General features: G+C 44.0%; 1 long non-coding RNA gene across 1 annotated transcript in view; it reads right to left on the reverse strand.

Annotated features, from left to right (window-relative positions):
• Nucleotides 1-587: 587 nt before the first annotated feature.
• Nucleotides 588-23,481, reverse strand: part of LOC142581902 (uncharacterized) — a 52,041-nt gene continuing 29,147 nt past the window's right edge. The window contains exon 3 of the long non-coding RNA XR_012828315.1: nucleotides 588-734. This is a non-coding gene — a long non-coding RNA (uncharacterized LOC142581902). The remainder of the gene's footprint in view (nucleotides 735-23,481) is intronic.

Here is a 23,481-nt window from a genome sequence, read left to right on the forward strand (position 1 = left end):
CGAACAAAACTGAATTTTCTTATGAATAGCAGCAGGCTACCCCGTCTCCAAAAGAATAAAAGATGGCTGTCACCGATCGTTCAGGCACTGGTTTATTTGCATATACAATAAAACTTTTTGCGTGGCAGTAAGGTTTTTGAGCATTTCCGGCACGTTTGCGACCTGCGTCTGCCAAATCTCTTGTGGAGGATCCGTTTTAGTCGCATTCTTAACATTCCGTTGCATTCCGCCGCGATTTTCGACCAGCCACCGCAAGTTAAGTAAGGGAAATCTGACCAATCGCAGACGCCGGCACCACCCTCTTGATCCGGTTATCGATTTTAAGTGCAATTGCTCGGCCCCATCGAATCCCTCTCCACTGGATCGTGCTCCTCGCCGCTTGTCAGCCAATTAAATAAGACAAGCCAGTGAGTGTAGGCAATGTTATTTGTTTTTCAAGCAAACAAAAGTGACCTCCTATGAATAAGGAAAGCGGTTGATTGCTCTGTCCAGACAAGCGGTTCGTCGCCCGGTGCTAGCGTTGGTGGTTACGCAAATTTCCCGTCTGCAAATTGGAATACAAACATATTGGAATAGCCTTACCTTATAGGGCCTCAAGACGCAGCAGGTCCAGCGCCGGTAACGTGACTTTATCACTCGGTCACGTGGCTTTTCTTGCTATCCGATGTTAACGCGGACGCTTGACGGACTTTCCCCTTCATGGCGCATATTAGGCTTTCTCCTGAATAAGTGTTCTGTAAACCAATGGCACCACATTCTTGTAATATAAGGTTTTGCAAAAATAAAAGGAAGTGAGGAAAAAGAAAAACAAAGGAAGAAGCACGTTTAAAGTTAGCGTTGGGTACGGTAGTGCGCGAGAAGCCATTTACAACTCTTGGATAATATACGGCTGAGAGAGTTGTGCTCTGAAGTTGACCATCAATAATAATAATAATAATAATAATAATAATAATAATAATAATAATAATAATAATAATAATAATAATAATAATAATAATAATAATAATAATAATAATAATAATAATAATAATAATAATAATAATAATAATAATATAAAGTTGTTTATTATTATTATTATTATTATTATTATTATTATTATTATTATTATTATTATTATTATTATTATTATTATTATTATTATTTATGCACCACAAGAACAAATACATAGTAGGCGGCCTGTCGAAGCCTAAATGGCTGTTGCCTCATGCTTTAGTGTATGTACGTACACGCGTTACCTTAGTGCCGACAAAACATTGTGCAAACAAAAGGAAAATTAAATACATATTATTACAATGTATCGTGAACATATTGTCAGGCTTATATGGACCATAAACAAAAAAAACTCAATACATGTTATTCCAACGTAGTGAACATTCTTTTTCATGCTTATATAGAACGAAAAACAAAATTTCAGAACAAGTTATGGTAACGTAGTGAATTTTTCTTTATGCTCATATAGATACACAGGTTAAGACAAACGAATTACTTCAAATAAACGCATACCCATATATGACAAACTCAAATGGAAGTTGGCATTTTCTTTAAAAGCTTTTTTGACTCAACCGAGCAAAATCCGTCAGGCACATCATTAAAGACTTTTGGCACATAGACACATCGTCGCGCCTCACCATACCTAGTTGATGAACGTGGAACATTGAAACGAATGTTGTCCCTTAAAAGTCGAGGGGCCACATATTTCTCTCTGAATTAGTCGTTCCAAAATTGACGAACAACAGTTTTGCTTAAATAACAAATGAAATGAAGGAAAACTTAACGCTGAAAATGAATTGTCACCTGACACGTGGCCACTGCCACAGGCAACACTTTTCAATATATTCTTTAATAAACTGTCAATTCTCATTTGCCTTCGCAATGCGCAGAAAGCGAAAATGGTGATTCCGTATCTCTTTACCGATAATGGCGTGAAACCTTTTATATTAAAGAGCAACCAAGCGACACTCCTAAGTTTTCCACACAGATAGGCCAGACGATACTGCCACCGACATGCTGCTGTCAATAAATAAACCGAGATATTTCACACAGTCTACATACTGAACAGGGGTACATGTACATGTACAAGAACCGCAGTGCTGGTCATGCGAAAATTCTGGGATATTTATTGCTGTGGTCTTTAAGGAATTTCTAAAATATATTAACTGTGTTTTCGTGATGTTTACATTAATATATTTTTTCGCAAACCAGTGCATTACGCTGTGTATTGTATTTTGCAGGGCGCCCACAGCTTTTTCATAATTGATATGCTTTGTTAATATTACCGCATCGTCAGCATACTGATAGATAGTGCCTTTAGAAATTATTAGAGGAAGTTCGTTTACGAATATGTTAAATAAAAGAGGCGATAAAATTGAACCCTGAGGAACACCGGCTGTAAGCCATTGCTTGCTACTGACGGTTTCCTTGTCGGCCATAACTATCTGTGACCTGCCACACATATAGCTTCGCAGTACGTTTAGGAATGGTCCTCTGAATCCCATTAAAGTTAGTTTCTCTAGTAGAATGTTACGATTCACTGTGTCAAAAGCTTTTGCTATGTCTAGAAATAGCGCACAGGTGAATAAGTTGCTTTTAAATGCAGAATATACTTCATCTGAGAATTCTTCTAATTGGACTGTGGTACCTCGATTCGCAACGAAACCAAACTGCCTGGGCGATAAAATCGAACACTTCATTAAGAAAGACGCCATGCATTCGTACACGATTTTTCTAGTATCTGGAAAAGTACCGGCAAAATTGAGATTGGTCTATAGTTTTCAACCTTATCTTTCCTGCCTCCCTTTTGTAGTGGCTTAACTGTAGCCGTTTTCAGAGTCTCGGAAATTACTGCAGCTTCTACAAAGCCATTAACTTAAAAAAGAAAGATGTGCGCAAGCACATCGAAGTTTCTTCGCAGAATACCTACGGATATGCCATCTATTCCTGGTGATTTATTTTGCCGAAAACTAAAAAGAATCTTTTTCAGGTCAGGAATTGATAAGCTAGGCATAAAAGCGGACGCCGACACAGATTCCTTCAACGTACAATAATTTTCCTGTTCGGATAAAGCGTAATAATAATAATAATAATAATAATAATAATAATAATAATAATAATAATAATAATAATAATAATAATAATAATCTACTTGAATACTGCGCTGGAGTGGGCTCATGTGAACATAATGGTTCCTCGTGGAACGCTTCGTTTGCGGAACCAATTAATTCTTGAAGCGTATTCTAAGAAATCAGTTTCTTTAATATATGGAGATAGAGATTGTCGCTCCCTGCATATGAAAGTAATCGTTTATTATTCCTGTGTTTCTATCCTGGTATTTCTTGTTCAGCACTATAGTGCAACGATCGTACATTGAGCTTTATTTTGAGGAAGCAGTCGAGTGTCACTTTAAATCACTGTTCGATCTCCGCTTTGAATTTTTTTCCCAATTTGGTGAAAAAACACGAGACGATGCCTTCTTTACACCGCAGGAGGCTTGTAAAGTTTATAACGAGCCGCTAGCCAGACGTCAATATTTGAAGGCAGCGCCAGGCTTTTTGTGTACTCAGCGGATTACCGAGAATGAGAACCCGCAAGTACATTTAAAAGCATGTTGGCTGCCTTCACTGCCGCCTGTTGACGCAAAGAAATAAAAGCAATTGATGCCGCTTCCGGCTGTTAAATGCAAAATAAACGAGTCCGAGAGGTCGAGAGTCACGATTTGCCGTTCAGCGTAAACTACTGGCGGCAAACACAATTTTTGCAAGCCCTCGTTGTTATAAACTCCCGTAACCAAGTTCACCCTCAAAAAGAATAAATGGCCTGTGAAGATGAAGAGCCCGTCCGTATTTCCGAAACACTGCTTCCAGTGGACTATGTCCGCGCTCTGAATCAGCAGTGAATCGATGTAGGGTGAAACGCAGCAACCTAAGACGAGAAAATTTACATGAAAAATTGCGGTTTCTGCCTATTCGCTTGATGAAAGATAAGCGGAGGAACGATTTATTATAACCACCGTTGAGGCTTTTATTACCACAGTCTTCACGACAATGTTTATCGAATTTATAATGTACAATAAAATGAAGCAGACATCAAGTTATATGCGATGTAGTAATACATTTCCGAAACTGAGCGGCCAATTCATCGACTTTACAACAATAAAAGAAGTAACAGGAAATTAGAACATTTGTTCTGCTGCGGCTGTAGCGGCTACAGTGGTCTAAAATAGCGAACAATCAGCTCTGTTTTTTTTTTCTTCGTGAGAATAGCTACAACGTTACTACACGATCACAATAACACTACATTGACAAGTTCCACCAGAAGGGGCGAATTCGCGCAGCCTAAAATAAAAACGTTTCATGGTGTCTCTCTTATCTGAAATACATTCGCACGTCTATTTTTATCGCAGTCAAGGCAATAAAGAGAGCCATGCGCGACTTCACGCATACAAATGGAAAAGTTCGTGGTTCTTTTTTCTGACACAAAAACAGAATGAATAGTATGAGGTGCTGGCACCTAATAATCAGCAAAGCATGCTCGAAACGAGCGCATATCCGCTGCATAAAGACAGGGGAGAAGATTGAAACCATCAAAGTTAGCACCGATTGCGTTCAAGAACAAATGGTGTAATAAACTGATAATTACGACAAGAATCAAATCTGAGGGTTTATATAAAGCACTTTTTTCATCATTTGCTTTTACGTCTCTAGAGACTCGCGTCAAGAGCAGAGGGAGAGGAAAGGCAGGCATGTTATACCAGACGTGAGTTTCCGGTTGACGGCATTGGGCGTAATATCTGCTCCTGCCCGTACTTACTCTAATATTGTAGGTAAATATTCATATTCCTAGAACTAGGTCTGAATATGCTATTTTAATGAGCAAATAAGCAAAATACGTAAGAAATACCCGAGCTTAAAACTTTGTAATTTCCGAAGAGCCACCTTGTAAGCTTCCCAAAGCTTGGAGGTAATGGAAGTTCTTTTTCAGCTTTCTTTTCTCGGGGACATAGCAATCTAGTATCCATGTAGACAGCAGCTATAAGCAGCTTAACGGCAACATCACAGCGCTATGTAGCTATCGGGAAGTGCCGTTGAAGCACATTGAAGCGCCATCTTGCGTTTTCGCAGGACGTTGCACGCAATAAGATCATTTAGAATACTTGTTGAAACAAAGCAATCCAAAGTGTTGTTTATAGTTATATATAATAAGTCGATTCCAAGACAAGGTAACGATGCAAGCTTCTAATTTTTATCCTATTCCAGACCTGACGCGGACGTCTGCTTCACAATAAAGCTAACTCTGACGAATGTGTACAGAGTTTAAACTTTCAAAATCATCTGCTGCTCTCAATGTTGGCCTCTATAACGCAGGAGCCGAAATACAGAAAACGTTAACTCTATTTGCTTCGTGATACATCCCCGTAAAGCCAAATATTGTTGGAATAATAATTAAATATTCCACTCGGATCATATGAAGTGCTACGTATCTCGCACGGTGCAGTTCACAATTAAGAGGAAGCTTTAGCTCGGGTGCTCCTACTAAATACATGCAAAAGGAGAGCTCGTTTTTCTCCGCAACCACTGCAGCAAATTTAGGGTAGTTTGTTGCATTTAAAAGAAAGACTTAAGATCTAGTTACTGTTGGTTTCGAATTTTTGATTTAAGTCCTCAATTTTTTATTAACAATTGGCAGAAATCGAAAATTATCAGAAAACAAAACTTTTAAGTTTACAACTCTGTAACTCTACAATGAGAAACGATACCAAAATTCTGTGAATTGCATCTAATAGTACACCTAAGTGGAGAAAATTGATAAGTTATACATGAATCTAAAAAAATTTTGTAATATGGGAAGAGAGCTTTTGCAGAGCCCTTGTACACAAAGTAATAAATTCACGTAAGAAATAAATTGACATATGGGATTGGTCCGCTCTGAATGCTCTAATAGGTACCGCTTACAGAACCGCGATTTCTGTTTTTGCTGCATCGATATTAATTTATAAACTTCGTGCTTCTATATTTTTCAAGCTATAAAATTTTTGAAAAGCCTTTTAACAAAATTCAGGCCCTAAATCGAAATTCCGCTTCCAACAGTCACTAAAATTTAGCTTTCTCTCTCAAATGCAACAAATTTCATTAAAATCGGTCCAGAGGTTATTTCAGAAAAACGTTTTTGCATTTTATATGTATTTGAATAGGCCGCGTCGTAGCTAGGCCCGAACTAAAGCTCCCTCTTAAGTACAAGCGAAATCGTGTGAAGTTGTAAAGTAACCTCTCTGGGTCCTGGCTGTATAAGTATTCATTATTCCAACAGCGTTTCGGGGTTATTTTAAATATGTAGTTTACCATAGTTTCTCAATTGGCGCCGTGCCGGAACAGTTTGATTGCCTGCTGAGTTACAAGGCCTGCTTGCACGGTTCAGCTAAAAGCTGCCTCTGTCATATTATTCCTTAGAACTACCCATATTCCTTTATTCAGTTTCGTTGCAACAATCGTAATCGGCTCCAAATATGGCTTTCTTCTTCCTTCCGTCAGTTCACTTGTCTGTCGTTTGTTTATCTCGCTGCACCATGCCATCAGGGTGTTGTCTTTTTGCGAACTTAGCTATAATTAGACTTAGTTATTATACAGCGCTGCAGAGTAAAGGCATGCACGCAACACGAACATAAACGATGGAGCACTTCAACTTCTGCGCTCGTGTTCACAATGTGTGCATGTCTCAACTTCGAAGCTCTGTATTCTAATTACGTTATTCCATTTAGCCCGAACGCAACCCTTAATAAATGGAACTAGATTTTTTCAACGATAGACGTGAATCTGCAAGATCTATGTATATATATATATATATATATATATATATATATATATATATATATATATATATTAGTTAACTCAACTTTGCACCAATACTGTAACTTTAATAGACCACCTGCTATCACTGTACACATTACATCGGTTACCCAGCTCCATCTTTTCTCCTTAATGTCAACTAGAACATAGGCTCTCTAATTTGCTCTCTAGTACACACCGCTCTCTTTCTGTCTCTTAACGTAACGCCTAAAATTTTTTTTCATTCCATCATTCGTTGCGCGGTCCTTGACTTCTTTTCAAGCTTCCCTGTTAACTTACAAGTTTCCGCCCCATATGTTAGTACCGGCAGAATGCGATGATGCTATATTTTTCTTTTCAAGGATAGCGGCAAGCTGCTGGCAATAACTTGGTAATACCTACCATGCATGCGCCCTCTAATCCATCTTCATTCTTCTGTAAATCATCTTCTCATGATTAGAGTCCCCTGTGAGTAATTTACCTATAGATAAATGCATTATTTCACAGAATCTAGAGTCTATATGCCAACCATGAGTTCTCGTTCTCTTGCTAGGATGTTGATCATTTCTTCTGCCTTCTGCCTGTTAATCATCAAGCTTACTTTTACATTTTCTCGGTACAAGTCTTCAGTCTTATGTTGCAGTTCGTGCCCAGCATTACAGAATAGAAAAATATTATCTGCGAACCATATGTTCCCGGGGTATTCACCACTGATACTCATTCACAATTCTTCCTAGTCTAATAGCCTGAATACTTCTCACAAGCACGCAGTGGACAGCATTGTAGAGATTGTGTCTCTTTGCTACGCCCATTTCTTGATCAGTTTATTGATAAAAAGCGTGGTCGAGGATAGCAGATGACTAGATGGTGGGATGTAATTAGAGAATTTGCAGGCATAACTTGAAGTCCGCGATCGCAAAGCAGGGGTAACTCAAGATCAATGAGAGAGGCCTTTGGCTTTAATTGGGCATAAATATAGTCTAATGGTGACTTTAACTTGCAAAATTATGTATTTTAACAGAGGAGCATGTAAAGAAGAGTGCAAGAGCCTGTCTTCATAAGCTCCACAAAAATGTGGAACTGGTTCATCCTTTTTGTTGCGGATTTGATACCCGGACGCAGCCGCCGCATTTCGATGGGCACGGAATGCAAAGACGTCAGTGTACCGTGGTTTTGATGCATCATAAGGAGCCCCAGGAGGTGAAAATTATTCCAGGTCTCTTCCCCGCGGCGCACTTCACAATCCACCGTGCAGATACGGGACGTTAAACGCGATAATTAATTTCTGCGACCTCAAATTGTTACATTTATTTTATTTCTTTGCAAATGCAAAACCAATACATGATTTCGATTCCTCATCTTATGATTGAATATTCTTTGGTTCAGTGGAAGAGCTAAGGTTTATTAATATATTTTGTATAGTACGATGTTGATGCATTGTACTTTATGTCCATGACATGAGAAGTGTTCTTATTTTTACAAATCTTATCGATCTTTATTGCAACAGCAAATGTTTTGATGTGCTGCCTTCACTGAATGAAACATGTCAATTTAGACCTATTTAATAATCGTTATTTTGATTCCGCTATCTCCAGATCCTGTTATGCGGGCGTAGTGGTGGCTCTTATGTTTGCGTCACAGCTCGTGTCACATTTAGAGCCCAGATGAGTGGCGGCGTGCCATCAAACATGCGAGTAATTGCGCGTATTAGGTTTTCCACGCTAAAACTTCCCTGTGGAGTTCCATTTCGTTAGTATAGTATACATGTTTAACGTCGCCTTGTTGGGCCCATTGTGGTTAGCAAACTCAAAAAAGGCATAAAAAAATAAACTGCCCAGTTGATTTCAGCCTAACTTGCCATACGAAAAGAGAAATGAATCTTTGCAGAACGGCGACACTGGGGTTCCAGCACGCCCCATTTTGGCAACGGGAAGTTAGGAGTCGGACGTGCAAGCGGCTGACGTAGATCGCCCTGTCGTAACAACGGCAGTTCACGGCCCGCTATTGGCAAGTTAAAGTTTCCTGCACATTCGTTGTAGTACCCGCTTTGGAAGGATTGCGATGGTGAGGAAAAAAAAAACTTGACGACCAATTCGAAAAAATTCCTTATTTTGTTTTTAGTTCAATAAGTTTTCGCGAGCGAGTTCGGGCTAGCCGAAAAAAAAAACTTGATTCAAAGTTGGTGGCCAGGAACGCTAGCCATCAGTCAAGCGCGTCTCGAAAGAAGCGAAGAAAAAAAAAACGAGCAGCGTTCTCAACCAATGATTCACGCCTCGCCTTCCTAGCATTTCCTTCGCTGCTTCTTTTAAGGCACGTTCCCTGGCAGCTAATTTGCATCAAAATGAGCCACCCGACGCGCGCGCGTGCACAAAGCCAGTCGAGAGGGTAACAAAGCACTTTCCCGAATAACTGAACCGGCCGCAGACGGCAAAGGCGGTATTCCTGTAGGAAAAAATTATATCTCTCATAGCACGCCGAAGTCTTGAAAATGCCGTGCTAGCGGCGCAATTGGAAGGGAAGAAAGCTTGAAGAGCAGAATTGAAGCGAGAAAAGAAGGAACGCCAGAGAACGTAGGCAGGGGAGCGGTACCAAATGAAAATAAGAATCACAATTTTGTGACGACGCAGCAATCAAAATTTGTGAATGTCTTTCGTCATGACAAGTATCCATGGGAAATTAAAAATGCTGATGTTACCATCGGATGGTTTAGGAGGTGAGTGGGGAAAGGCTACCATAATAATGAACCAATTTACAAGCTTCTTTGTGGTGGTTGCGCCTTTAGATTAGCGCTGGAGGTGACTAGTGCTTGTGAAATAAAGCCGTAAAAAAGAAAATGCGGGGAGAATAGATAGAAGGTCTTCCAGTTGTTTATCCTGCACGGGGGAAAGTGGATGAGGGATCGAACGAAAGGAGAACGAGGTAAAGGCTAAATAAGAAATAGTTCATGTGCACAGTAGCAGACACAGGGTGCCTATAAGCGTTCTCAGTATTGGATCCCTGAAGTGTGAAGTAGTATTCAAATGTAGTGCCTTCAATCCGTCGCCGTTCCCAAGCCACCCATTGTTTGAAGGAAGCTGATCTCCCGTGGTAAAGTGCGCTGATTGTGACACAGAGGGATACACATACCCGTAACAAGTAAGAGAGAGAGAGAGTAAATAGGAAGGCAGGGATGTTAACCAGTCAATAGTCTGGTTGGCTACCCTGTGCTGGGGGAAGGGAGAAGGGGAAGCGAGAGAAGGGAGAGAGAAGGTGTAGATACGTGTGCGGACAGCACTTGAGTTAAAGACGCTCGCGCAATCCAGAAGTTCTGAGAAAGCATAAAAGTGCCCTCACTGCCTTCTGAGCCGATGATCGGTCGGGACGGTGCTGTATTAACGTCTGTTCACTCAGAGGACGATAATCTAATTTCCTCAATGTGTTGGACAAAGATTGTCTTTGTGCTTGAAATTTAGGACAATGACACAATAAGTGTTCAATGTTCTCCTCGCATCCGCAAAAATCACATGCAGGACTATCACCCATTTCAATTAGTGCTGAGTAGGCATTCGTGAAAGCAACTCCAAGCCACAACCGACACAGAAGAGATGCTTCACGTCGGTGTAGACCGGCTGGATGTCTGAGTTGAATTGACGGGTTTAGTCTGTGCAGTCTTGTGCGCCTTGTAAGTGCGGTGTTCCACTCTGCTAAGGAGATCGTGCGTGCTAAAATGTCAAGTTGCCTCGCGGCGTCGGTCCTTGAGAGAGGAATGGGGACGCAGCGGTCTTCTTGGTTTGATGTCCGAGCTGCCTTATCGGCGTCATCATTTCCTATGATACCGCAATGACCTGGTATCCAGTGGAAAGAGATATCATGGTGTTTTTCTCTTAAGTGATGGACAAGTTCCAGGATTTCGCACGTGAGGTGATCGTGAGCTGCATGTCGGAGAAATGACTGCACACATTGCAAGGCCGGCCTTGAATTGCAGAAGACTGTCCATTTTCTAGGACTTTCAGCATTTATCACATGAAGAGCGTCGCGGAGAGCCGCGAGCTCTGCAGCTGTAGACGTAGTGACACGGGAAGTCCTGAACCGCTGGGTTATTCTCATTGTTGGTATAACTACAGCGCCACCGGAACTGGTTGATGTAGTTGATCCATCAGTGTAAATGCGTGTGCAGTCACTGTATTTCTCGTACAAGAGAAGTACAATTAGTTGCTTGAGCGCTGATGACGGCAAGTCCCACTTTTTCTAAAGTCCTGGGAGTGTAAGGTTTACTTGAGTACGGCGCATACACCATGGAGCAATGGAAGGCCTTGCCGCAGGAGTGTAACCTGACCTGAGAGAGGCACGGTGCGCGAAGATAGTCGCACTGAATGTCGTGTGGTGCCTATCTATTGGGAGACTTGCGAGGTGGTGGGTAGAGGTCCAGGCGAAGTGTCTTATGTGTACACGCATTGTTTCAATGCTAATGCGCGTTCTAATAGCGGAATTTTGAGCGACTGCAATAACTTCAGTCGTTGACGCACTCCGCGGTAGACCAAGGCACATCTTGAGGGCTTGGGCTTGAATGCTTTGGATTATATTCAGGTTAGTTCTGCAGGTGTTGGACATGACCGGTAAGCTGTACCACAGGAATCCAATAAAGAGCACCCTGTACAGTTGCAGCATGAATTGTATTGACACTCCCCAGGTCTTTCCTACGAGGAACATGAACATATGGCAAAATCCTGTCCAGGCGTTTTCTCGCATAATTCACATGAGTGGTCCAGGAGAGATTTTTGTCAATGACCACCCCCAAAAATCGTAACAAGTAAAGGCCACAAGGACAAAACGATGCAAATGCCGCCTTTACTTTTTAAGCGTGACCATCTCATTAGGCGCCATAAGCAGCGCGCTGTCATGTCCGCCACCGTGACCGAGAGTGGCTCTGGCTAGTACTTCCAGGTAGGGGCCTATACAGTTCGAAGTCACGCTCGTGTGCAGGCTTTCTACTCCCAAGGTCCAATCTTGCACCAATGAACAAATGCTCAAAAAAAGAGAAAAGAAAAGGCGAGGATCAGCCGTCCACTGTAGCTAAACTGCTGTAGCATGACACGCATATTGCGCAAGAAGTGAGTTCTGCTTCACACGGAGGCATGTTTATTTTTTTCCGCTCACTTTAAGTTCCGTATGCACTACCATGTCTAGATTCCGATTGAAACTACGAGTACAATTTTACATACGCCTTCATTACATTCACTCTCAGCCTAATTAATGGACCGGGCAGATTGGCTGCGCATTGCACAAAATGTGGTGGCGCGCCATCTTTTGACAGATTGAGAGTTCTGCTCAGAAGCAAAAATAAAGTGACAAGGCAGTTACTGGAAGCATTTTTCATGGTTGCAGCTGGTGCACAAGCTTGCGTAAACGAGCCGGCAGCATCACTTTCTCCCCTCGGACCCAATTCTTAAGAAAATGTTCCTTTCGATGACTAAAGTCGGACGTGCGTCCGGTTCTTTTATCATCCTTTTGTCTTACCTTTGTCTCCTTTTATTTTCTATTTGCACGTGTAACCTGCCGCTGCTGATAGCCAGCTACGGTACAATTTTTTTTTTTTTTTGCGGTCGAATAAATCTCGGGAGTTTGCGCTTCACTTATCGTATTTCTTGTTTTCTACTAATTTCGTGCGTCACTGTGCTTGCCACAGCGCAACAGAGCGATTAATTCACTGTCTGTTGGCTTCATGTGGCTGCGTCTAGCAAATAAAAAAAAAATTACGAAGAACCAACTCCGGTTACCATCCAAGAACACATTTAGCATGCTTTAGCTGCTGCACCCAGTGAAATATTAGATAAATTTAGCTTCCTGTTTACCCCGTTCCGTTATATAGTACATACACGCAGCAGCTCAGCGGGAAGCTTAGTGTGCTTATAATGGCGTGCGCACAACGATGATGGCAGTTGCAGAAGGCAGAACGCTGCCCTGGCTCCGCTACCGAGGTTATTGAGCGTAGCGTTGACGATCCGTCAACTTCGCGTCGTCGGTTCTTTTTAAGGCGAAAGCCTTTCTAGGCTCTTGGTGAAGTTTGTGTCAGCGGACCTGACCGCCAAAGTGTACGCCGAAGCGTCATCACGGCATATGAGGACAGATTAAGGACAGATTAAAGAATGAAAAGTGATTTATAGGGACAGTTCGTGAATGATAACGTTATAATAGAGATTGATAGGGGTTAATGTTGACTAGTAATGACTAATAATGACTACTAATGACTTGCAATCGCTACTAATGGCTATGATATGACCAACATGTATAACTACTGCTTGTAATGACTGCAATTCATTACAAATGACTCAAAATGCTCAGTAGTGAGCAGTAATGACTAAAAGAAAGAAGAGAAAGAGAAGACGCAAAGAGAAAGAGGTGAATGATAAGAGGAGGAGGAGTAGGCTTTCACTGTTCGCCTCTTACAAGAGGTCTGACGAGATCCTGTAATTTTTTCTTTTTTTTTCATTGCAGTCAAACGCGCTGCGTGTCTCTGACAGCTCTTAATCCTCCATGAGCAAGCCGCGCATGCGCCCACGAACTTGACAGCATGATAACGGCGGCGACCATGGCGGAGATAAAAGCGGTGGTGTTGCTCTTGCAATAAAATCAAATCACTTGGTTCCTCTTCTTCCCGCGCTCTACCGTGGAGCATTACCAACTATCCCCGCTTTTAGCCTTGAGCCGACTATGCCCACAACGTAATACCAGGAATGTGAGCAAACACTGAGGCCAGAAAGTAGCAACTTTGTAACCAAGTGATCGAGGCATCAGCTTGCGGGACGTTTTCCTACCCGGTTATGAGCCGGAGTTCGGCGGTGAAGCAGAGCTGACCGACTAGACAACCGAGCAAGCTTTAGTAATTTGCCACACTCGTTGAAACATGACACCCCAATAACTGCGAGGCTACTAGGACGTTGACTAATCAGCACTGCGGAAGCCCTCAAGGTGGAGGAAAGTACATAAGAGGTAAAAATTTTCATCTACCTGAAAAGTAGTACGAAGCTACAGAAGAAAAGCATATGGGTTTTACAGAAAGAAAGCCTCGCAATTGAAGAAAAATGCGACCTGTTCCTGCATTGGTCCGAGTTTTCAAAAAATTCACGCTCACTCTGTGATCTGTTAGCCTCCAGGTTAGCGCAGACGGAAAGGCGTTGGTGCAGGATTCGAATGCCGAAGCAGGACAACTTTTTCAGCAACTGCGAGGTTTTCTTTATGACACAAACCTGTATGGGTTTCCTTTGTAGCGTCGTGCTACAGTATGTGTGAATGAACATTTTTCGCTTTCATATATTAAGGCGACAGCTGAGACATATACTAGAACGTGCATGTGATATTTCTCGGTACCTGGTAACAGCTCCTGAAATCAGTAACAGAGTTAAAGAAAGAGAGAGAAAATAATAAATGAAAAGTAGGGAGGTTAACCAGGACTGAGCGCAGTTGGCTACCCTACACTGGGGAAAGGGAAAAAGAGACGGAAAGCTTAAAAGAAGAGAAAGTCCACTGGGGATATCATTCGGTGACTCAGTTTGGATCATAGACGGTGACTATATCCGGTAGCTTTCAAATATCGCAGCAGCGCTTTTGTGGCTTTTTGTAGCTGCGATATGCGAGGTCATGGTCCCAAGATCTTGTTCAAGATGAACGGTTTTCTATTTAACTGATTGAGAGCTGTGCAGAGGTCATGTCTTTCGTTTTCAAAAGATGGGCAGTAGCACAGTAGATGTTCTTTAGTTTTCTCGACACCGCAGGCATTGGACTCGCCGCTATCAGCCATTCGAATAAAAAATGTATATGCATTGGTGAATGCGACGCCCAAGCTTAAGCGGCACAGCATTGTTTCCTCTTTTAGTGGAAGCCCTTGTAACAGCCCCAGTTGCATAGATGGGTCGAAGCCCTTGTAACAGCCCCAGTTGCACAGATGGGTCGAGGGAATGCAATCGATCTTGGGTGAATCCATGTATGTGCCACTTCTCCAATGTCATGTGCCATGTCCAATATGCACCAGCTTGCTTAAGTGTTGGGCTGCGTCAGTCCGCGATAACGTTACAGAAACAAGGATTGCTCCTTCGTGTGCTTTCCCAGCAGCTTCGCCAGCGAGGTCGGTGCCGGAGATACCGTAATGGGTGGTCCAGGCAGCTACTGAAACACGACATCGTGTCCTTTCGCGATCATATGGTGGTGCATTTCCCGCATCTCCGACACCAGTTGCTCACAGGACCCGCGATGAAGAGATGACAGAAGACACTGTAAGGTCGCCTTCAAATGCCCACCGATTAACCAGTTGGTTGTTAATATAATCAACGGCGCCTCGGAGGCAACAAGCTCCGAACCGGTCGATGTTGTCAAGTGAAAAATTTTGTATCGGATGCTTATTGATCGTGATGGTATGACCAGTGCGGCGGAGGAGCTGGTCTGAGTGGAAGAGCCATCCGTATATATGTGAGCTCGGTCAAAGTAGAAAGTGTGCAAGCAATCCAGAGCTGCTTGCTTCAAGGCCAAAGTAGGCAGGTCGGTCTTCTTTCTTATCCTGGAACAGTAAGACACACTTGAGGTTCTTTTAAACGCCACAAAGCTGAGGTTGAACGTGCTGAAGGTGTGAAGGCTGATGGTAGGGAGGCACGATGGATGCAGACCTCGTTGGAAAAGGACGCCCGCGGTCGTTGTTCTTGCTGGCAGGCAAGAGAGCTTGATTGCATCCGTGAAACATGACGAACATGGGCCGTTAGTCTGTTGGTTCTAATGTGAGTTGTGATCGGATGGTCTTGAGCGATTATAATGGTTCCTGTTGTTGAGGCGCTCCGAGGAGGACCTAGGCAAACACTTAGTGTCGGTGCATGCACGCTCTGAAGTTCTCGAAGATTTGAAATGCATGTTTTAGCAAGTACGGGAGAGCTATAGCTTAGGAAACCAATAAAAGGTGCTAGATATAACTGTAGCATGGAGCCCACTGACAATCTCCATGTTTTGCCGGCGATGTACTTGAAGACGTGAACAATAGATGTGAGCTTCTTCTTCAAGTGGGCAACCTGAGGGCTCCAAGAGAGGTCCCGGTCAACAATGACGCCGAAAAACCGATGATTTCTCTTGTAGGAGAAATGCTGGCCATTCATGCATACTGGATAACGAGTCATCGCTTTTCGCGTAATTGCGACTAACGCACATTTTTCTGTTGAGATGGTAAGGCCTTGTGTGTGAAGATAGTAAGATGCCTGTGTTGTTGCTTTCTGCAGCCTTGCGCGAACCTGCAGGCGAGTGACCGCTGAAATCGATATGCAGATGTCGTCGGCAAGTTTGAGAAGACTAGGGCTTAGAACACTGCCTTGGTGAACGCCTCGGCATGTGTAGTGGTCGGTAGTCAGACCTTCTTCCGTACATGCCAACAAGGACCTTTGTGTCAAGTAGTTTCTGATCCATCGATATACTCACCCTGCTAGTTCAATTGTCAAAGGTGCGTCTAGAATGGTGTTATGGGAAACGTTGTCGTAAGCGCCTTTCATGTCAAGAAAGAGTGCTACTGATAATCGCTTCCGAGATTTTTGCGGTTGTACAGATGATACAAGATCGATGGCACTGTCAATCGATGAACGACCTCATCGAAATCGCGCCATAGAGTCAGGGTAAATATTGTGTTGTTCAAGGTATCATTCGAGAAACATGAGGATCATACGTTCCGTGAGCTTCCCGATGCAGCTGAAAAGTGCTATGGGCCGATACGACGTCAGTTCGAGTGGGGACATTCCCGCTTCTAGCAGCGGTACCAGGCGGCTACGTGTCCATTCCTGTGGGACGACACCATCTTGCCATGAACTATTAATAAGGCTGAGGAGTTCTCTTCGTGCTTCTTGACCTAGGTGGTGCAAAGCAGCATATATTATGCCATCGAGCCCTGGTGAAGACGAACACCTACAGAGCGTCATAGCAGCTTCTAACTCTTCCATAGAGAATGGAGCATCCATACTCGTATCTCGTGAACTGGGGATGCCGCCTTAAGCCATGTCAAGGACTAAAACTGTGCCGCCGGCGTCTTTCGCACAAACTTCCTCCGCAACGTCTGTCTCACGGCGGTTTTGACAGAGAGCAAGGGCATTAAAAGGGCGTCGTTGCTGCGGACTTGATTAAAGACCCCGTAGGGTACGCAACACACAGGACAATGGCTTGCGTGGGTCCAGTGACTCGCAAAAGCATTTCCATCTTTGATCCGTCAGCCTATCCATTCGGCGTTTTATCTTCTTTTGCATGGACTGAGCTTCTGTGAGCTCAAGAATTGACTTCCTACGCCTGTACCTCCTTTCAGCTCGGCGACGTAGTGCACGAAACCTTTCCAATTCAATACCATTCTCTGTACGCTTTGATGAATGTGTGAAGGAACGCGTACACTCTTGGATTGCGTCTGCAATTACGTCTTCTAATCTGCGTGCGATATGTTTCTTGCATGTGCCTTCTACACGATTTTGAAAAACTGACTAGTCGATTTGGCGAAATACAACCGGTAATGCGGCGTCTAGTCCCTCGATTCTCTCATAGGTCGGAATATGATCACTTACATGGGTTTCAATATCAATGAACCACTGCACGCTCGAAGTCAGGAAACGTACCACCAAAGTCAAGTCAAGGCAGCCGCTGTACGTTGTTCCTCGCAGAAATGTCGGGCTTGCGTCCTTTAGAAGCCACAGGTTGAAGCTTGATGCAAAGGATATTAGTGACCTGCCCCTCCAATTTATCCTGGAGCTTCCCCATATATGCTGGTGAGCGTTGAAGTCCCCTGTTATTATCCAAGGACCGGGAGTAGCAGCCATAATTTCCTTTAGTCTTTTGCAATTATACTGACTTGTTGGGGAAAGGTAGACGCCAATATGGGTAAAAGACAGCCTCTTCTTTTTCACTGTAACACAGACGTATTGGTTACCGCCTTGTGGTGCTACGGGTTGGGAAAAATACGTAAGGTCCTTGCGAATATAAGCCAGAACCTTACTGCTACGGACACACGTTGTTGAAACAAAAGGTTCATATTCTGATAGTCTATGGAGGCTGATAAGTTCGGTTCACAGATGACCAGCGTGGGAAAGTGGTTTTCAAACACGAACTGGCCAACATCCGAAATACGTGACCTCAGGCCTCTCGCATTTCATCAGAATATGGAGGCACTTCTGACATCATCCCAGAACGATCGCTGTTGTTGTCGATGAGCCATGGTTCTGCTGTAGAAGTTCTCAAGCACTGGACTTCTGAAGGCTTGCTAGAACCAGATTAATGGCATCCAGCACTTGCCACGAACTTCGAGCTGTTTGTGTCCGTAGCTTGTCCAGAAGAACACGAATAGCACTCACCAGAGAGCTGATCATGACAACAATTTGTTGATCTTGGTCCTTCAATTGATAAGGAACAGACGAAGTGTCCCCTGCTGTAGAAGTCTGATTTCGCTCAGTAGGAGCATGTAGCCTCGGGAGTGCAGGCCAAGCGTCAGCAGCCGTGCTGTCCGATGCACCTTTGTCCTTTGAGCTGGGTTTGGCCTGGGCGGAAGAGTGCGTGGTAAAGTACATGGCTAGCGTTCTGCAGAGGCTCTGGAGGTTCGTGATCGACGTCGGCGACGTGATCGTGGTCGCTTAATAGATGTTGCTGCTTCTCGGTGAGGCGAGGGGTCTCTAACCATTTTCTTCAATATTGTCATTTCCTTTCGAATCAAAGGGCATTCCTTCGACGATGCATCGTGAGGGCCGCTGCATTTTGTGTACTTCGGCATATTGGTCTCCCACGTGTTGGTGGTGTGGGGCCCAGTGCAGCGAGAAGAGACGGTAGTCTTATTGCACACTCTACTCACATGGCCAAACTTCATGCACTTCCAGCACTGTAGCGGTTTTGGTATAAACGGGCGAACTGCGTGTCGGCAGTGGCCCACTTTTACATGCGATGGGAGCGATTCGCCCTTAAATATGATCTTAACGCACCGTGCCGTGCCGAGACACAAGGCGTTTGTGATGACGGTGTTTTCTGTAGCTGTCTTGATTAAAATCGACAGATCAGAGTCGACAATGGTCTCGTTAACATCGTAAATTACACCTGTACTGACTTGTTTGCCCAGCAGAATATGAGGGCAGACTTTCATCCCGTCAAGTTCCATGACATTGCGCAAAGAATCCAACGCAGCCGCGTGTTCTACGTCAATCGCTAGGACGTTCCTATGGGTGTTTACTCTGATGTCTTTGGTTTCATTCAGAACCAGCGCCTCTAGATGTGAAGACACGGCTTGCCTGTTGAGGCGTCTCAGGTTGTCAGTGGCGAGAACTGGCGCGAATAGCATGGTGAGCACCTCGGTATTCCGCAAAGTTCTCACGGTGGAGTAACTCGAATTCGAAGATGCACTGAGAAACCTTCGCTTTGCTTTACGACTCTGCACCAGCTCGAAGGTGTCTTCACAAGATTATTCACTGCTGACATAGTACAGAATTGTGTCGTCGCTGTCACTGTCGCTCTCGCTGCCGTTGCGCTTCCCGGGGGCAGCCACCGCGGGCACTGCAGAGTCCGGCGGACGCGCATTAGACTCCATCTCCATCGCAGTTAAGGAGGAAACAGCAGTTCACTTGCAAAGTCTAAGAAAGTCACAAAATGAGTAGAGATGGAAGACTCGGCGTTCTGCCTGAAAGCACCTGAAGTCCCTTGTTAAGTGAACGGCACCCGAGTACCAAATTTTGTGTTCCTCAGCAGAAGCTGGAATACAGTTAACGCACCGACAACTAAACATAAAAAACACTTCAACACTTACTGCCTAATCATTACAGAAAGTAAAGAATGTTCTGAATGATTCTCATGATTAATGCTGTTGTCGCGGGCAGTTGGGCACATTTGAATGCTTACCTGCTAACTAAAGAAAATTGGGTGCCCCCCCCCCTCCCTATCATCGAAAACGTCAAATAAAGTTCAGATAGTAAGAAATGCAGACCATACGGAAATAAGCGTAATGCCTCTTTTTTTTCCTCCCTGTCGGTCTAGAATCTGACGTGCAGACTGTTACTGCCGCATCACTTGGCCGCACATTTCGGCCGACAGCTATAAAGGACGGTTTAATGAACTGGACGTCCCGTTAAATCAAGGCAAGCATTAATTATTTATTCTAAAGCTAGATAATATCCTGTCAACGCTGCCACTAAGGTAATTTAAGAAGGAAGATTTTTTCCCTTGAACTTAAGTTAAGAAAACTGGTCACTTCGATTCATTTCAGGCTCAAGAAATTATGTGATAAGCGTCATTAGGTCGCAATTAGACGAATTTCGTTTTCATTCCATGCATATGTATTTAATCACCCGTGCTGTCAGTGTATCTCTGGCTTTACTTCTCACTGTCGCCATTTCCCTTTTCCTATTCTTTGCTCCGGAAAGTTAATGATCAGTTTAATTAAGCCTTCCATTTGCTGAGCTCTGATAATGGTTTGGCGTCCCTGATTATCAAGGGTGAAAGCCCCAAACGAAACGCCTTTTTGTTTCATTATTTTATTGACTGTTTATTTAGACGCCGGACATTACAAAGAAGATCAACATTATCAAATTATGAACGGTCCCATCCGAAACCAACCATGCAGTCCGGGCAAATGTTGTGGTGTTCTATATATACCGCTCCAAGGGCGGGTGAGCATCATGTGGCGACTCGGGGTCGAGAATAAGAGACGGACTCTTGGAGCAGACGGAGAGGAAACGAAGAGATTTGTACAGTATGTACAGTTATAGCAGGAAGTAGTGCACAAGCAGCGGCCAGAGCGCACTGGACCGACGGTGTGGCTGATGGCGACTCTCTCTTTTAACAATGCCCCGGTTCCGCCTTAAATTCCTTGGCCAACTCCCTTGACGGCAAGAACGAGGCGGGCCGGGTTCTGACGTCACCCGCATCACATTCCCATTTCGTCGCCCAGCAGTCTTGGTGCGGCACGCCACCGAATTCCTCAGTTCGATCCGAGGGAAGGGGTAGGCGGTTTCGTGGAACTTTGACGGTTCGTTCACATAACTGGGCGAGCTGTCATAATACGACGATGTCAAGGTTGTCAACGGATGTCTGAAGCTCAGCACTATGAATAGGAATGGATTTCACGAAGCCTTTTGCCTTTCGCATTGATATAGTCTACAAATTTACGTGTGATGATTGTGGTCGCGAGGAGACCCTTGCACACTTTTCTTATGCAGGTCCTCGATACACTAAACATAGATGATGGTTCGTGACTGTGCAAACTCGCATTGATCATAGGTCATTATCAGGACAAACCGTTTTGAAGCACCTATCATAAGTTCCAACGCCATAACAGCTGAGGACGGCGAAGGCAGTCGTGTAATATCTTCACGGAGAACAAACCTACACAAAGGACTTTGGCCTTCATTGTTATTGATTGTGCGGCACATGATCTGGTCTTGCGATCGCGAACGAAGATCGTGATCCACTGTAATCATTTCTTGTGTTCTGTTATTTTCTTTTTGTCTATTTCCCCCTCTTGCGTGCCACAGTATATGGCAGCAAACGAAGTTTTCGTTTATGGCCTACCTCCCTGCGTTTCTCCTTCCTTTCGTTTCTTTCCCTCTTACTTAAGCAGCAGTGCGAATCATTTGAATCTCCTTTCTCAATTTTCTCCTGTAGCACAGGGAAGCAAGTACTGGGCACTCCGTTCAGCGTCAAAGCCGCAATAAAGGGAGGTAAGAACAATGTTCGTGAAACTGCTAGACTGTAGTAGGTCGTTGATTAAATTAAGTTTCAGATATAATGGAATTATTGGGCCTGAACTAAAATGGGAAAGAACAAGCACATGCATTTCAGCTGAAGAAGTGGGGCATACACGTACGCATCGTACCCGATGCTAAATCTTTTAATGTTTGAGTTGCTGGCGCACGCATGCGTCAGGCGACCGAGGAAGGAGTTGCGAAGAGAAGGGGAACGTCAACGAAGGTCGAATGTGAGCGAAATGAAGAAGGCGGTTAGCAATCGCAATCATGCGCCTCGATGAGCAAGGTTCCCAGAATTGGGCGAGAACAAACCTGCGGAGAAAAAAACGGCTCTTCGCCATCGTAGGTGCGAGCCATCGTAAAGAGATAAAGACTTCCATAATATGTTTACAGCGAAGCTCTTAGTACGACTATAAGTTTTCGAAAACGTTATATTTTAGTTTTTATTTAGATGAAGGGGGGGGAGGGGGGGAGCAAATGTTACGGTGATGTCCCGGCAAATTTTTTTCGTGTGGCTGAGTCGTATGAGCGCAATGTTTAATCGTGTGGGGTTTAATTACAAACAACCAAAGTTCTTAATGCAACTATTCCAAAGAAACACCTTCGCTGGAAATTGGGCTCTTTCAAAGTTGCCGCGTTATTTTCCTTCTCACAGTATTACAGATCACGAGTACCGCCTAGAGTGTGCTGTTCTTTAAGAAAACACGGAATGTCATATAATTCATATGCGAACAAAAACGAGTAGTACAAGCAGAAAAAACAAAATAAAACGCCAGTGCGTATCGCGGCTCATAAAAATCTAAACGCAGGAAAGTTAGATGAGTTGCTTTAAAAAAATGACTTTTCACAGAATTTGAGAAACAAGACAATATTTACATCAAGCGCTCTGCCTTCACTGAACCATCAATGTCAAACGAAAAATTCCGTCAAGAGGAAGTGTTTCGCTCCTATAAGCTTTTTTGTGCAGCCTTACAAATACACGGTAAGCATAAATATGTGCGCATGACAGTACGCATGAAAATACTCGGTAAGAAGGAAAATGTGTCCTTGCTGCCAGAATGTGCAGCGTACTTAATTTGTGAATCGCGTCAAACCCAGCAACGTCTTGTTTTCTTTTTTTCTTTCGCGCGCATTCTTGCGCATACATTCTTGCGCATACTTGCGCATAATGGCGCATACTTTGCGCGCATTCAAATGCCATGTCTCACTCACTCTCACACTCTCACACTCACTCACACGCACACACACGCACGCACACACACGCACGCACACACACGCACGCACACGCACACGCACACGCACACACACACGCACACACACACACACACACACACACACACACACACACACACACACACACACACACACACACACACACACACACACACACACACACACACACACACACACACACACACACACACACACACACACACACACACACACACACACACACACACACACACACACACACACACACACACACACACGCGCGCGCGCGCGCGCGCGCGCGCAAGCGCGCTCGCGCTTGGAATAATAGCTTGCAAGCGGCGGTGGCCCGCAACAATGGCTCGAACGTACAGGTTCCAACGCCACTAGTGTGGCCTAGTACTGCGTTCGCCGAGAAATTCCGCGAGAAAAGCTTCTTCTAAAGCTGGGCGGGGATGTCTCTTCGCAAAATAATAACAGCAGAAGTACTGGGGTACTAAAGTAGGCAAGCAGGAGAAAGGAACGCATGCAGGATGGATTAAGGTGAGAAAAGACCTGAGTGCGAAGAATAACAGAAGAGAAAAACGAAGCGCAAGGAGGGATAGCGTCACAAGAGCGTAGACACAAGACAGAAAAGGAGGCCGCCCTTCTAGGCGTTAGACTCAGCGGTTCCACGCGAGGCCCCCTGTGTTTCTCTCGATGACAGGCACGCGCGGCCATACATCGTGCCTAACAAGAGACCCGTCAGGCTCAAT

This window comes from Dermacentor variabilis, chromosome 5 (assembly GCF_050947875.1).
Source record: "Dermacentor variabilis isolate Ectoservices chromosome 5, ASM5094787v1, whole genome shotgun sequence".
NCBI lineage: Eukaryota > Metazoa > Arthropoda > Arachnida > Ixodida > Ixodidae > Dermacentor > Dermacentor variabilis.